Source organism: Protopterus annectens, chromosome 3.part1 (assembly GCF_019279795.1).
Source record: "Protopterus annectens isolate FY-2018-M chromosome 3.part1, PAN1.0, whole genome shotgun sequence".
Taxonomy (NCBI): Eukaryota; Metazoa; Chordata; order Ceratodontiformes; family Protopteridae; genus Protopterus; species Protopterus annectens.
In genome coordinates this window covers 1,367,102,325-1,367,116,110 of record NC_056732.1, presented here as the reverse complement: position 1 = coordinate 1,367,116,110, position 13,786 = coordinate 1,367,102,325, and the positions used below count along the sequence as shown (strand labels likewise).

Here is a 13,786-nt window from a genome sequence, read left to right as displayed (position 1 = left end):
TATCTAAGTTCTTTTGCAAATCAATCAAGTAGAGTGGTAAAATGTTAACAAGTTAGAATAGTGATTTAATGGTGATCATGGTGGTGGTGGTGAGGGTTGGATAGGGAAAATGGACCAAATGGATTTTTTTTTATATATAATAGAACATTTTCAGCCCCCCCCCCCAGATCGCACCAGGCCTTAGGCAGCTGCCTAGGGGAGCCTTGTTCTGAATCTGGCTCCGATCAGTCTGTAGACTATTAAATGTCTTGCCAGTAACTAGACAGTAAACAAAGGTTAGAATCAAACCCTGTATCTTGGGTCTGTAAAGTAAAACCTTGACCATTATGCTAAACCCAATCTCATTTTAGTTGTTCCAATTTGTTCCCCTAATATCTTTATTAAAACATTTTGTAAGGAGTCTTTAAAATTGATCAGGTCTGTACTTTCCCCAAATATACCTTCCCATTTTCTTCCCCTTTACATCTTTAACACTTAGTCTCCACTCAGAGGAAGATCTTTTGAAGTCTACTTGGTATATGACCTTGGAGATACTGTCAAACTTTTAAGTGGTTTACAGCAAATTAACTTGAATATCAGAAAGTTGCCCCAGATTTCCATGCTACACCTGAAAACTACTTTTCCACCACACAGTCACTGATTGTAGTGCAATGTGTTCTCACACTTTTCACTAGGCTCTCTGAAAGAGCATTACAATCAGCAAAGCAGCACATTTCAGTGCTGCATGTGTTCACTACTTTTCCTTTCTGATGAAGCTGATGTGGGACTTGAGGAACCTGTCACTTACTGGCATACTTTTATATGAGCTCAGTGAAAGAGCTTGGAGTTCTCTAATACAGCAGCAAATGTTGGTGCTACACTTGAATATTACTTTTCCTTCACTGAGTCACTGATGTTTACGGGATGGTGTGAGCTATACACTTGGCTTCAACAAAAGGGCATGAAGCTCAGCAAATTTGACTAGCGGGAAGAGCAGAGTAAGGCCATAAGCTGCTAACAGACTGCTCCCTATAACCCAGGGCTTTGTTCCTTCCATTCCTGTTTGCCTACTGCGTGACTCTTCTCAAGCCATTTAACCAGACAGTTGTCCAAGGTTGCCCCTGAAAATGGACACCTGTATTTAGTGGGCATATCTGTTGTGCAAATAAATAAAATTAAAAAAAAAATCAATGCTGCATCTGCAGACTTACTGTATGCAGTAAATTGGGGAGAGGTGTGAGTGAGCCATTCCCATGATTCTGATAGGACTCAGTTTGAAGCTCAGCAAAAAATATCATCACATTTTTATTTGCTCCTAATCATTATTTTTCTTTCCTGCAGTTGCTCATGTTCAGAGGCCAGAAGCATATTGCATACTTTTAAATAGGCATAGAGAAAAAGCTTAACACTAGCAAAGTAGCAGCACCTGAAAACAATCTTTTTTTTTTTTTTTTGGTGTAGTATCTTATGTTGGGTGGGGTACATACTGCTCACACATACATAATTCAATTCACAGAATGAGCCTGAAGTTCAGCGAAGTAGAAGCAATTTCAGTATTTCATTGTTATACCTAAAAACTACATTTCATTTGTCGTATTACTGTGTGTGTGTGTGTGTGTGTTTGTGCGTGTGTAGGGGTCATTCATTCATTCATGGAATTTCATTCAGACATAGAAAAAGATCCTGAAGCTCAGGAATGCACCAACCTACAGACCTAGATGCAGGTGGTGGAGGTATCCTGGAGCTAATTATGCATGTCACTGTTAAGAAATCTTTAGTTGTTGGATGTGGAAAGCTAGTGTTTATCAAATGTGGAGCAAACGTTTTACAGCCCAATATGAACTATATATATATATATATATATATATATATATATATATATATATATATATATATATATATATATATATATGGTTTACCTTGATAACATTAAATGCTGAATGGTTGAACCTGAATTGGTTGAACACACAATGTTCAATGATCAAAATGTTGAACTAAATGAGTCTAAACTCACAATGTCAAAATTATCGAATTTGCCCATTTCTGCACTGTAGTGCGATATTGGAGTTGGTATATATAAGTAAGGGGTGTGTGGGGAGCACAGCCCCCCACATGGGTGGTGTAGCCCCCCTGCAAAATAGTAGAGGAGATCTCATTGCTTTTTCAATGAAATGATTCGAGACATTTTGATAATTCAATGTTTTGGGTTTAGATGTAATTTTTCAACCAAATGAACATTAGACATTATGGCATTCAATATTATGAAGGTAAACATATATATATATATATATATATATATATATATATATATATATATATATATATATATATAAGGTCTATATTAGAACACCAAACCTTCAAAATTTTGAGTGTTCTAATACCGAACCCTATGAATCAAAAATATAAAACATCAAACATACAGAACAGAAAATGTTTTCCTAGGGAAAATATTGCTGTTCCAAAACACATACACACAACACAAGCACACCAAACAAACAGCAATCCACATGCATACACCTAAACTCTTACGCCTAACCCTACACTAAACTATACATACACCACTAACTATCCACTTAACTTAACCCAAACCCTAACCCTAAGATCCGTCACTATTGCACAGTCACCTCACCCGCATCCTAACCCCAACTCACCTACCCTGCCCTAACCCTCATGTCCACACAATTGCACTCTTACCTGACCTGCACTCGAACACTTACTCACCTAACCTGGCCTAACCCTCACGTCCACACAATCGCACACTTACCTGAACCTGACCCGTAACTTTCCACCACGGTGCTGAAAATACCAAAGCAACAGAAACGGACAACCAAATTCTTTCCCTAGGAAAAAATTTGGTTTTCTGTTTCTTCGATATTTTCAGCGTTCGCTGAAAATGGGTCGATATTAGAACCCTTGAAATTTTGAAAGTTCAGTGTTCTAATATAGACCCATATATATATATATATATATATATATATATATATATATATATATATTTGTATATATATACATACATACATACATATATATATATATATATATATGTGTGTGTGTGTGTGTGTGTGTGTATTTTTGCTATAATTTTGTAGTGAAAATACAATGTTCAAGTCCGAAAAACAATTTATAATCAAAGATGCTTTGCCAGAGATGCCCTGCATCTGTCACCCCTTGGTTTCCGGATACTGGCTAAGGCTCTTGCCACCCCTATAATGCCTTTTTTAGGTGATGTCCAAAGATGAAGACCAAATTACCACTGTAACAGCTATAAATAAATGCAATCCAAGGGTCATGCTGCTCAATGCTAGAAGTCTGAATCTCAAGATGCACTTGCTCAAACCATTCCTCAAAATGGAGAACATCGACATTTGTGCTGATTTAAAATCAGCAGAAAGCACCCCTGCACTACCAGGCTATAACTCATTCCACACCTTTCGGCCCCAAAATATGGACCAAAGCTCAAAATCTCAAGATGCACTTGCTCAAACCATTCCTCAAAATGGAGAACATCGACATTTGTGCTGATTTAAAATCAGCAGAAAGCACCCCTGCACTACCAGGCTATAACTCATTCCACACCTTTCGGCCCCAAAATATGGACCAAAGCTCCAAAGGCAGTAGTGTCTCCATATTCATAAAGGATATGCACACCTCCAGACTAGTAGCCCAGCATAACGCCTCTGAGATACTTTAGGTACAACTAACATTGGGTAAGATGGCGATTCAGGTCATAGCCTGATATAGGTCCCCAACTATGTCCCAAGACTCTCAATCCACATTCCTAAGCACCCTGGAAACTATTAGGGTCCAACGCAACACTCTCATTTTAGGTGACTTCAACTACCCCTCCATCAACTGAGAAAACTAATCATGCACCAATACACTGGCCAAGTGCTTCCTGGAATTCATCAATTCCAATGCCCTGGATCAGCTAATTCTTACCCCCACTAGAAGAAGCAACATCCTTGACCAAGTTATTACTAACATGAGTAACCGTTGCTCTACACCAATAGTCAATTCCTCCCTGGTTAGATCTGACCACAAACTAATCACCATGGAAATCCACATCAAACCCACACCCTCCACCAAAGGTAACCACCATGAAAAACTTCTCCAAAGTTGACTTTGGGCTCTTAAAAACAGAGGTGGCTAACTTCATGGCACCCATGTCAATGGAAAATAGATGCATAACTGCCAAATCAGGCACCAATGCACTGTACAAATGTACATAAATGCATGGAACTAGCCATACCCAACAGAACCAAGACACTCTCCTCCAAAAAAAGGAAAAGCCAATCTGGTGGACCCCTGCCATTAATAAACTCTACAACAGAAGGAAGACAATGTTGCAGAAAAAGGTGAAGTCCCAAGACTGGAAAAACTCCCTATTAGCCTCAACAAAAGTTGATATCCATCATTAAAACCTCTAAAGCCAGCTATGAAGGCAGAATTGCAGCAGACACTAAAAACAACCACAAAGCTTTCTATAGTTATATCAAGAATCTCCACAGCAATACCCAGGTTTGCTCTGAGTTACTACACAATGGTACCTCCTATAGTGAGCCAACAGATATTGCCAACACACTGGCTGACAGATTCAGTGCCAACTCCCCCCCCCCCCAAAGGACCAATCACAATACCGGAGGAATGCCAGGCACCCAAAATTACTGCAGCACAAGTTAAAGATGCATTGTGCAAGGCCAAGAATACAGCTTTCAATGGACCCAACAACATCCCTGGATGTGTTCTACATGAACTACAAAGTGAACTGGCACCACATCTATGTACCCTGTTCAATCATGGCCTCACCTCAGACTTTGCCCCTACCGAATCACGCACTGCTACAGTCTGACTACAGACCCTGGGAGTTATCACCTCATTAGCCTGATGAGTCTGATATGTAAGGCTATGGAGCGCATCATCATGGACCTAATTATCAGGGATATAGGGAATCTCCAAACTCTAGATCCCACGCAATTTGGTTTTGTGAAAAGTAGATCATGCCTGCTCAACCTGGTGACTTCTTTGAGTCAGTCACCAGAGCTGTGGATGAGGGCAAGGCAGTTCATGCAGCCTACCTTGATCTGGCCAAGGCCTTTGCTACCATTCCCTACTCAGGAATTATTGATAAACTCACCAAACTAGACATCAACGCCTTTATCACTAGGTGGGTTGCAAACTGGCTCACAGATAGAACCCACAGTTTGAAAGTAGTGGACTCCTAGTCAGACTGTCAACCAGTTACAAGTGGAGTCCCACAGGGATCGGTCCTGGGTCCTCTCCTGTTTGGCATCTATTTCTCAGAAGGCCAGGCCAACATGGAGGGACTCTGGCTGACCAAGTTCACAGACGACTGTAAGTTGGGAGCCATTATTAACTCCGCAAGTGATGTAGACATCCTACAGAAAGGCCTCACTAAAACCAATGACTGGTGTCAAAACCATGGCCTTAAGTTTAATGCAAAAAAAATGTGTTAACTTTCCCTTTGGGAAAAACTCAGTTCCCACTAATTACCACATCGATGGGAGCCCACTGGACACTGAAAGCATTATAAGAGTAAGAGATCTGGGGACACAAGTTAACAGAAACCTCTCCTTCGACCACCACGTTGCCACTGTGGTCAGAAAGTCCTTCTGTGTGGCACATTTCATTACGAAGGATTTTGCATCCAGGAAGAAAGAGGTCATCATCTCTCTCTCTCTACTCTTCCCTCATTAGGCCAGTCATTAAGTATAATGCTTCATTTGGAATGTACCTCACTAGACTTATGCAACAGCTGGAAAGGCCACAAAAGTACCTCACAAAGAGGATCCTAAGCCTTAAACACATGTCCTACATGGACAGACTCAAAAAACTCCAGCTATTCTCTGTTTCATATTGTCTACTAAGAGGCGATCTCTGCTTGACTTACAAAGCCATGTCTGATCCAACTCTGTTAGAAATGCTACATCTAAAGAAATCCCAGTCCCTCCACACCACATGCTCCAGAGATGTTAACCTCATTACCACAATCAACAGAACATGCTGGAGGGGCAGGTTCATAACCCAGAGACTGCCCATGCTCTGGAATAGTCTTCCCATACATGTCAAGCAGAGAACCTCACTTGCCCTCTTCAAGAGAAATCTTGATGAGTGGATGGAAAATAGAAAGTTCACCCTGAGGATCACTCCAGTGGCTCTACTTGATAGAGGCACTGGGAACTAACATTGGGCTGCACAATGCCAGGGCACTTCTATGGTCTAGGTTTGTAAAGGCCCCAGCGCCATTAGCCCAGTACACACCTATGAACCTATAGTGTAATAAAATATGTGTTCAGGTGCCTAGAGAATTAGATTAAGCTTAAACTCTGTGAAGATTAACTTTTACCAGATATTCTTGTATTTTGTTCTGTAGTCATTGTATTGGTTGTGTGATGAACTTACATCTATTTTGTGCAATACTAGATGCAACTTCTATTTTAGGCCAGTTTTGATGTATGTATGTATATATGGGTCCCCTTGACTTCATCGACACGCCGAAACACAGACGCTAAGAAGACCAACACGAGAAGACCGACGAGACAGATGATCGACAATGTGAAATCCCGACAGCCGAAACACCGACATGGGCAACGTGTGAGCACGAGTCGGTAAGTGTGCGATAGTGAGGGATTTAGCGTTAGGGAGCGGACAGGTAAGTGTGTGCTAGTGAGGGATTTAGTGTTAGGGAGCGGACAGGTAAGTGTGAGATAGTGTGGGATTTAGGGTTAGGGTGCGGGAAAGGTGAGTGTGCGGTAGTGACGGACTTTAGGTGTAGTGGTGGGTTAAGTGAGTTAGGGTTAGGGTGCGGGTAGGGTAAGTGTGTGATAGTGATGGAATGTAGGTTTAGTGGCGGGTTAAGTGAGTTAGGGTTAGGGTGCGGATAGGGTAAGTGTGCGGTAGTGTCAGACCTTAGGGTTAGGGTTTGGGTTAGGGTTAGTACATGTATAGTTGTGTGTTATGTGTAGTTTACATTTTGTGTGTCGGTGTTTTGGGTGTTGGTGTTATGGTGTTCAGTTTTGTGAGTTGTCGGTTTTGTGCGTTTTCGGTGTTTTGGTGTCGTTGTTTTGAGTGTCGGGTTTGTGGAGTGTCGGTGTTGTGATAGGGATCCGTATATATGTATGTATGTATGTAGTGATTAACTGATTTTGCTTTCTGGGCCTCATAGCTGCTGATGATCTCATCAGTTACCATAACCCTACCCATTTTTTCCCTAACTGAGTGAGAAGTGATGATGGCACAGAAATGCAGCCATCTGGGAGGGAGGCTTGTTCGGGAGGGTAGGCATAATGGTTAAGGTGTTTACCTCACAGACACAAAGTATAGGGTTTGATTTTTACCTTTGGGAAATGTCCCAGAAGGCAGCTAGCCTAGTACATTCCTATGAACCTATGAAACTATGAACCACTCCCTAGTGCATTCTAGCAAATACTCAAAAGGTGAGTGCCAGCTACTTCCATAGCCCCACCCTTCGAAGGAAGATGCCTTTATCTATTTCTGGTCTCCACTGCGGGGTATAGATGGAGTGTGCATACAGAGACACAGGCCACCAAGCCCTTCTACTTGGGAAATTCAAAGATGTTCCATCTTATCATTTCACTCCTTTCCCAGCTAGCACGTCTGCTGTCTGGGTCACTAATGGAACCAGAATCAGCTGGGTTACAGTAAGAACTTCATCCTTCTTTGCAACACAGCTGGTCCTACTTCCAGTTTAAATCTGTTTGATTTAGCCACCTTTACTGGAGATAATTTAAATTCATCACTGCCATTATGCCTTTTAGCACAAGCACAACATGCCACCTACAAGTCAACTATGCTGTACTAACTAGGTTCTGTTAATAAAGCTTAATTCAATGCATTCAGGTTTGTCTACATGAATAAATTCCACCATAACCCACACTTTAAGCATGTATTGTTTTTATACAGTAGTGTTGTTTCTTAAGATATTGTTTTGAAGAAGAAAATGTTCATATATTATTTCTGTAGGAACCACTTTACAGTAAAACACTTTGGACAAGACCAGTACTATCTGAAGCATTTTTGAAGTTTTATTTTCAAAACCACCAGACTTTCACAGGCACTTATTTTACAAGTTGGTTGACACCCAGGGCTTCAGGCTTTTTATTTATTTGCTTTTGTATTTGAATATTAATTAATTAGGTCATTAGCATGGTGCAGAGAACCCCAGCATTTTGCCATAGCCAAAGTAAATAGTGTCTCAGAGATGATACAAATACAGGAGTACAGGACAGGGCCAGTAGGGATAATATTACAGTTGTTTTATACCATAGGCAAAAAATATTGAGATGCAATGAATCTATACATATGAATATGATATGTTGAATGCAGGATTCACATTTAGATATGTAGATATGAATCATTTGATTCATTAAAATCCTTCAAATATACCTTAAAACACCACTTTCTTGAAAACCAAACTTGCCTATGTGGCCCAAATCTAATTCCACCTTAGAACTAATTCTAGGCCTCTGTTCTATAACTCGACTTTATTCTTAACTAACAACTTTTAACCAGCTAACTTTCATTAGTGTGCATTTCTACAATGATTTATATATTAATATAAATAACTTTGTTTTTAGCTTCTCTCCTATCAGAGTATAAAGATGAACAGATTGCCACTAAGTGATTATCCAATGCCTACACTTAACCTGACTGTATAATTTTTACTTATTATTGCCAACTACTGAAATTGTATAAAAAATATACTTTTAAATAATGTAAATTGTATCTATCTGTTACATATTTTACTGTAAATGGAGCTTTTCTCCCTGGCCCTCCACTAAAAATGGGTTTCTGACCCAATGGACTTTGAAATAAATAAATAGAGCAGGAATGACTTCAGATTAGTTATCCTAGGTTAGGTACCAATACAGTCTGCGACAGACAAGTACACTAAACTCCTAAAGAATACTAAACTGCAATTTTAAAGCATCGATCATCCCTATCTACTAACCCACCCTTCTCTTCCTCTGAAATAAGCACACTTCTGTCCTCAGTCTCCCCATTCATAGTTTTTCAAATCAGACTGCATCCTTACTGGCCCCTGTCATAGTAAAGTGCATTAACTTTCAGCCTTACATTTCCTCATTCAGATTTGCTTTGTAATTTTAATAACTATACTCATGATTTCAGAATTGCAGCACTGTGACAGTAAAAATAGGGGATACATACTAAGTATAAAGTTGAATACCTTAGTCTATTCACATTCCTCAAAGGTATCATAATGTGAGAATTATATATAAGTAGCTTAGGGAAGGCTTTTTCATCTTTCAAAGCTCAAACATCTTCATTACAGTTTGATTCCAATAACATCTGTTTATGATTTAATAAACATAATCTTCTAATCAACATTTCAAAACTAAGATATTCCTTGGTACAAGCCAAAAACGCATCCCTGCTATCTCACTTTGTGTCTCTGATCCCTGGTACACTCCCACATATAGTGTTTACTGCAATAAATAAAGATTCCAGTACAGCAGAGCAGTATCTCTAAAAAGGCTTTAAGAATGACCATTGTTTCTTTTAAGCTCAACTGAAGCTACCTTGTCTAAAATTGTTCCTGCAATTTGAAACTCTGGCCATGCCATTACTAAGAATGTGAGTACCTTACCTCTGTTTAGAAACTCTCCAAAGTTATATAATTTTCACCACTGCACAGACATCCCTTTTCATTTACTCTCTTGCACACAGTTCACACATTCAAGCACACACACACACGCACACACACACACACACACACACACACACACACACACACACACACTGCATATTCTATACCTGTCACTGTATTGTCAAAACTTCTTTGATATCTACATTTTTCTGCCCTGGTAAATCATAAATGATAACATTCAGTCTTTAATGTCAGACATTAGAGTTTCACACTTCATAACTTTCAGAAAATGAATGCAAGTGCAAAAGCTGTTATTCCAACAACTTTCTAAGTTTGTAAAAGAAATAATTAAACTCTGTTTCTCTTTCACCATAAATTTTGGCATTGTCTAGATTTCATGTACTGTGAGATTGAGAGCTATGCTTCATCTTCCCAGTTTCTCTCCCTCATAACTCATGATCTATTGCAGGCATTAAATAATGCCAAAAAAGGGTTGCCTTTTATTAAGGCAAATGCCTTAATGTAGTTGATGCTTGTCTGCTCTCTCAAAGACTTTACTAGGAAATTAAACTTGACTGTTTTTTAATGAGTGTTAACATTATTAATATTTTTTTAAGTTTTCAATCCACAGCTCAACCCATTAGTGTATGCCTTCAAAAGAGCTTTTGAAAATCAAATTAAAAAAGCCTTAAGTAAGCTGGTTAATAAGAAATATTTTAAAATGTAATTAGATCAGAGAAAAGCTTTGATGTCATTACAGAAGGACATTCAAATAATGAAGGGAAATAAAGAAGGAGCTATTGTTTAAAGAATGTAATCAATATGATACTAATATGTCAGAAGTATTAAGTGATGCTAATTTTTAATTTTTTATGATAAAGTCATTAAGACAAAAATAGATGAGGCTTATAGGATGAAAAATGTGTCATTGCACAATTTATTTCAAGAAGATGTGATTTCTCAAGAAGAGTAGTATTGTTTTTTGATAGGTAAACCTAGGTTAGTTTTTTTTTTTTTGTTCATTGTACCCTAAGTGCATAAAGCATTAGATGATCCTGAAATGGGTCCAGTTATTGCATCAACTGTCTTCAGAACAAAGCCTTTAGCAATGCTTATTGAATTTAACTTTAAAAATATATAGTTTGTGAATCTAAATGTTATACAAGAGATTATATATATATATTTTAGAGAAACTTAAAAATATCAATATCGAACTAGTCAATTTATTAACAACTATAGATGTGGAGATGTCATATTCAGTAATTCCGCATCAGTTAGGGATAGAATAGTTTTCTTTAAACTATTACCCAAGGTTTGTGCAAAAACTACTGTTATAGAATTAGTATTGACTACTAATTATTTGCATTTAATACAAATATTTATACGCAGCAAGAGGGTGTTGTCATGGGTGCTGCTATGGCACCCATTTTTGCAAATCTGCTGATGGCATACAGAGAGCAGAATTTCACACAGGTAATGATTTTTTCTAAGAACAGAAATTTGAAGCAGGTTTTATAAAAAACATCATTTTAATACATAGTACTTTAGAAAGGTTACAAGCTCTTGTTAACATTACGGAGTAAACTCCTTTGTTTTTGTCTATCACCATGAAAGCTAAGAAATAAACAATACATTTTTGGGATTTATTTATATACAAAGATGGTATGAAAATAAACTCAAAAATGAAAGAAAAAAACACACTGGATGCAAAAAATACCGTAAAAGTTAGCGCTTTCGTTTTCTAAGTAAGCAAACTTCATCAGACCCAAGTGTGGTTTCTTCTTTCATTTTTAAAGATGGTATGAAGTTTTCAACAAAAAAAAAATCAAAAGAAAAAATAATACTAATAATATGTTATTGTATTATTCTAATCTGCATCCAGTGTATACGATAAATAATATAGTTGTATGACAAATGTACATATTGGACAGGTGTGCAACAAATGAGAGATCATTAAAAGAAATAATAAAAACTCAAAACAATTTTAACAGAGATGATATCCAGAGTGTGAAGTGGAAATAACAGTAAAAAATTTAAATGAGAGATGTAAGAATAATAATGAACAGAGTTCAGCTCTAGATACTAAAAGTGTAAATGAGCAACTGAGTTCAGCTATAGATAGTAAAAGTGTAGAAGTATCACTACAGGAGGTGGTCTCATTACAAATGGATGAAACACAAGCTGACCCATAGACTGTTAATTCAGTAACCATTGTAGGTTCACAAGTTAGTACTATGCTAATTGCCCTTGTGGGCCATTTTAGGTCTTGCCAATTTGGTTTCAATGGTTAGAATCAAATCCTGTACTTTATGTCTTTGAGGTACACTCTTTAATCATTATTCTAGCCTCCAACCCCATTAAATTTATAATAAAAGATAATTGGAAGATTTTTACTGGTTATCCAGAAGTATGTAAGATTTTACTTAAGGAACCTATTTTTTAATAAAAGAAGAAAAAAAATTAAAGGATTTATTTGATATCAGTCAAGTGAATTTGATAATAGCTAAGAAAAACTGTGGTAACTAGATATATTTTAGCTGGACCATTAGGTTCATAGGTTCATAGGTTGGTACTAGGCTATTGGCCCTAGGGTCTGTACAAGGCTAGCCATAACAATTCCCTAGCTATTTCTTCCCTGGACGTGACGTGAATATTTTTTATTTGTACAGTCAATAGAACTTTTTCTAGTCCAGATTAATTCAATTGCGGTTTAAAGAATGTTTCAAATCTTGTACAATACTCAGAGGCACTGAATGTTAGATTTCAAAAAATTAAATCCCATCTTCATGAGATGAAATTTAGCAATTATATTTGTGATTTTTAAATATAATTTCTGGTTGTTATGGTGATTTCATTACTACTTTCATCTGTATCAATGTATATTGAATATTAAATCATATTCCAGGCACAGAACACTCAATAATGCAAACTGACAATATTCTAAATAGTAAATATATACCGAAATACATCTTGTATTGAACTGGTTCTCCAGCCTACATTGCTGAATTCTGTAAAAATGCTATGATTTTTCAATTATTTAACAGTCAAAAAATGACTGGTATTTTTTCCCAGAAAAAAAAATAAACAAAATAGTGCTTATCCAGCAAAAGGTTTTATGTAAGTAAAAGTACTAGCGAACTTAAAAAATAATCTATGGACATTCTTATGCAATGGAAATTGGTGACAAGAATAATAGTTTACAAATGCATAAACAGTTTTGTAAAATGTTTAAAATTTTTTTGTTTTTTGTATTGGTTACAGTGGATTTGGAAATTAGATGAGGCAATGTTATAACAGCATTATATGCTTACATAGCAGATTTTATTAAATGCTTATGTTAATCCAGGATTAAATGGAGGCATAAATTATAGATGTGTTTTTAAGGCAAAGGCAATTGAAACATTGAATTGATTGGTTTATACTAGTCATGTGTTTTTAAATTAATGTTGTTTAATTCAAGTTTACAATTTATATAATTAAGTCTGATTATATCTATTGTGGAATAAGACAAAAGAGTTTATATTTTTATTGTAATAATGTGTTTGTGCTATTGGAACCATTTTTCACTTTTTATCAGAAAGCTTCATGATATGTTAAAAAATAAATAAATAAAAACTTTGTTACACTAAGTTATCAGATACTGCAGCAGGTTAATGCTGATGTTTCCTGTGGCAAAGGTGCAGGGTTTGAAGCTCCCCACCTTTTTCATTTACTTTTTTCCCAGATTTATATATATTTTTAAATTACATCCATCATGTCTAGTTGTGGTGCAGAGGACTAATAACCTTGGTGGGAAGTTAAAGGATTAGAATTATTTTTAGTGCCTTAAAGCACACTACTTATAGTATCCCTGGTGTCTAGTGTTTCTCTGGTTAATGCAGTAAAGGCGATTCATGCCCTGCTCATTTATATTCTAACTATGGTAAGGTGTAATAGTAAGTTAATATTATTTTTCTGCAGTATTAATTTTGATAAAGAGACAAATTGGTCATGATAGGTGGAGGGTAGTAGGCTGTGGCAAGGGGAGGAGTAAATCCAAGCATGAGCCTATACATTGTAGATTGCATGGTACTTGTCACTTTAAGGAGAACGATCAGTCTTTTGATAATGGGGAGGTATACGCCATTGCAGCATGTGGGTAATAACTATAAACAACCCCAC

At 37.1% G+C, this 13,786-nt stretch overlaps 1 protein-coding gene across 1 annotated transcript in view; it reads left to right on the top strand.

Moving 5' to 3' along the window:
* LOC122798461 (sterol 26-hydroxylase, mitochondrial-like) overlaps positions 1-13,786 on the top strand; it is a 934,778-nt gene that overhangs the window by 548,613 nt on the left and 372,379 nt on the right. The gene's annotated exons all lie outside the window — the stretch shown is intronic.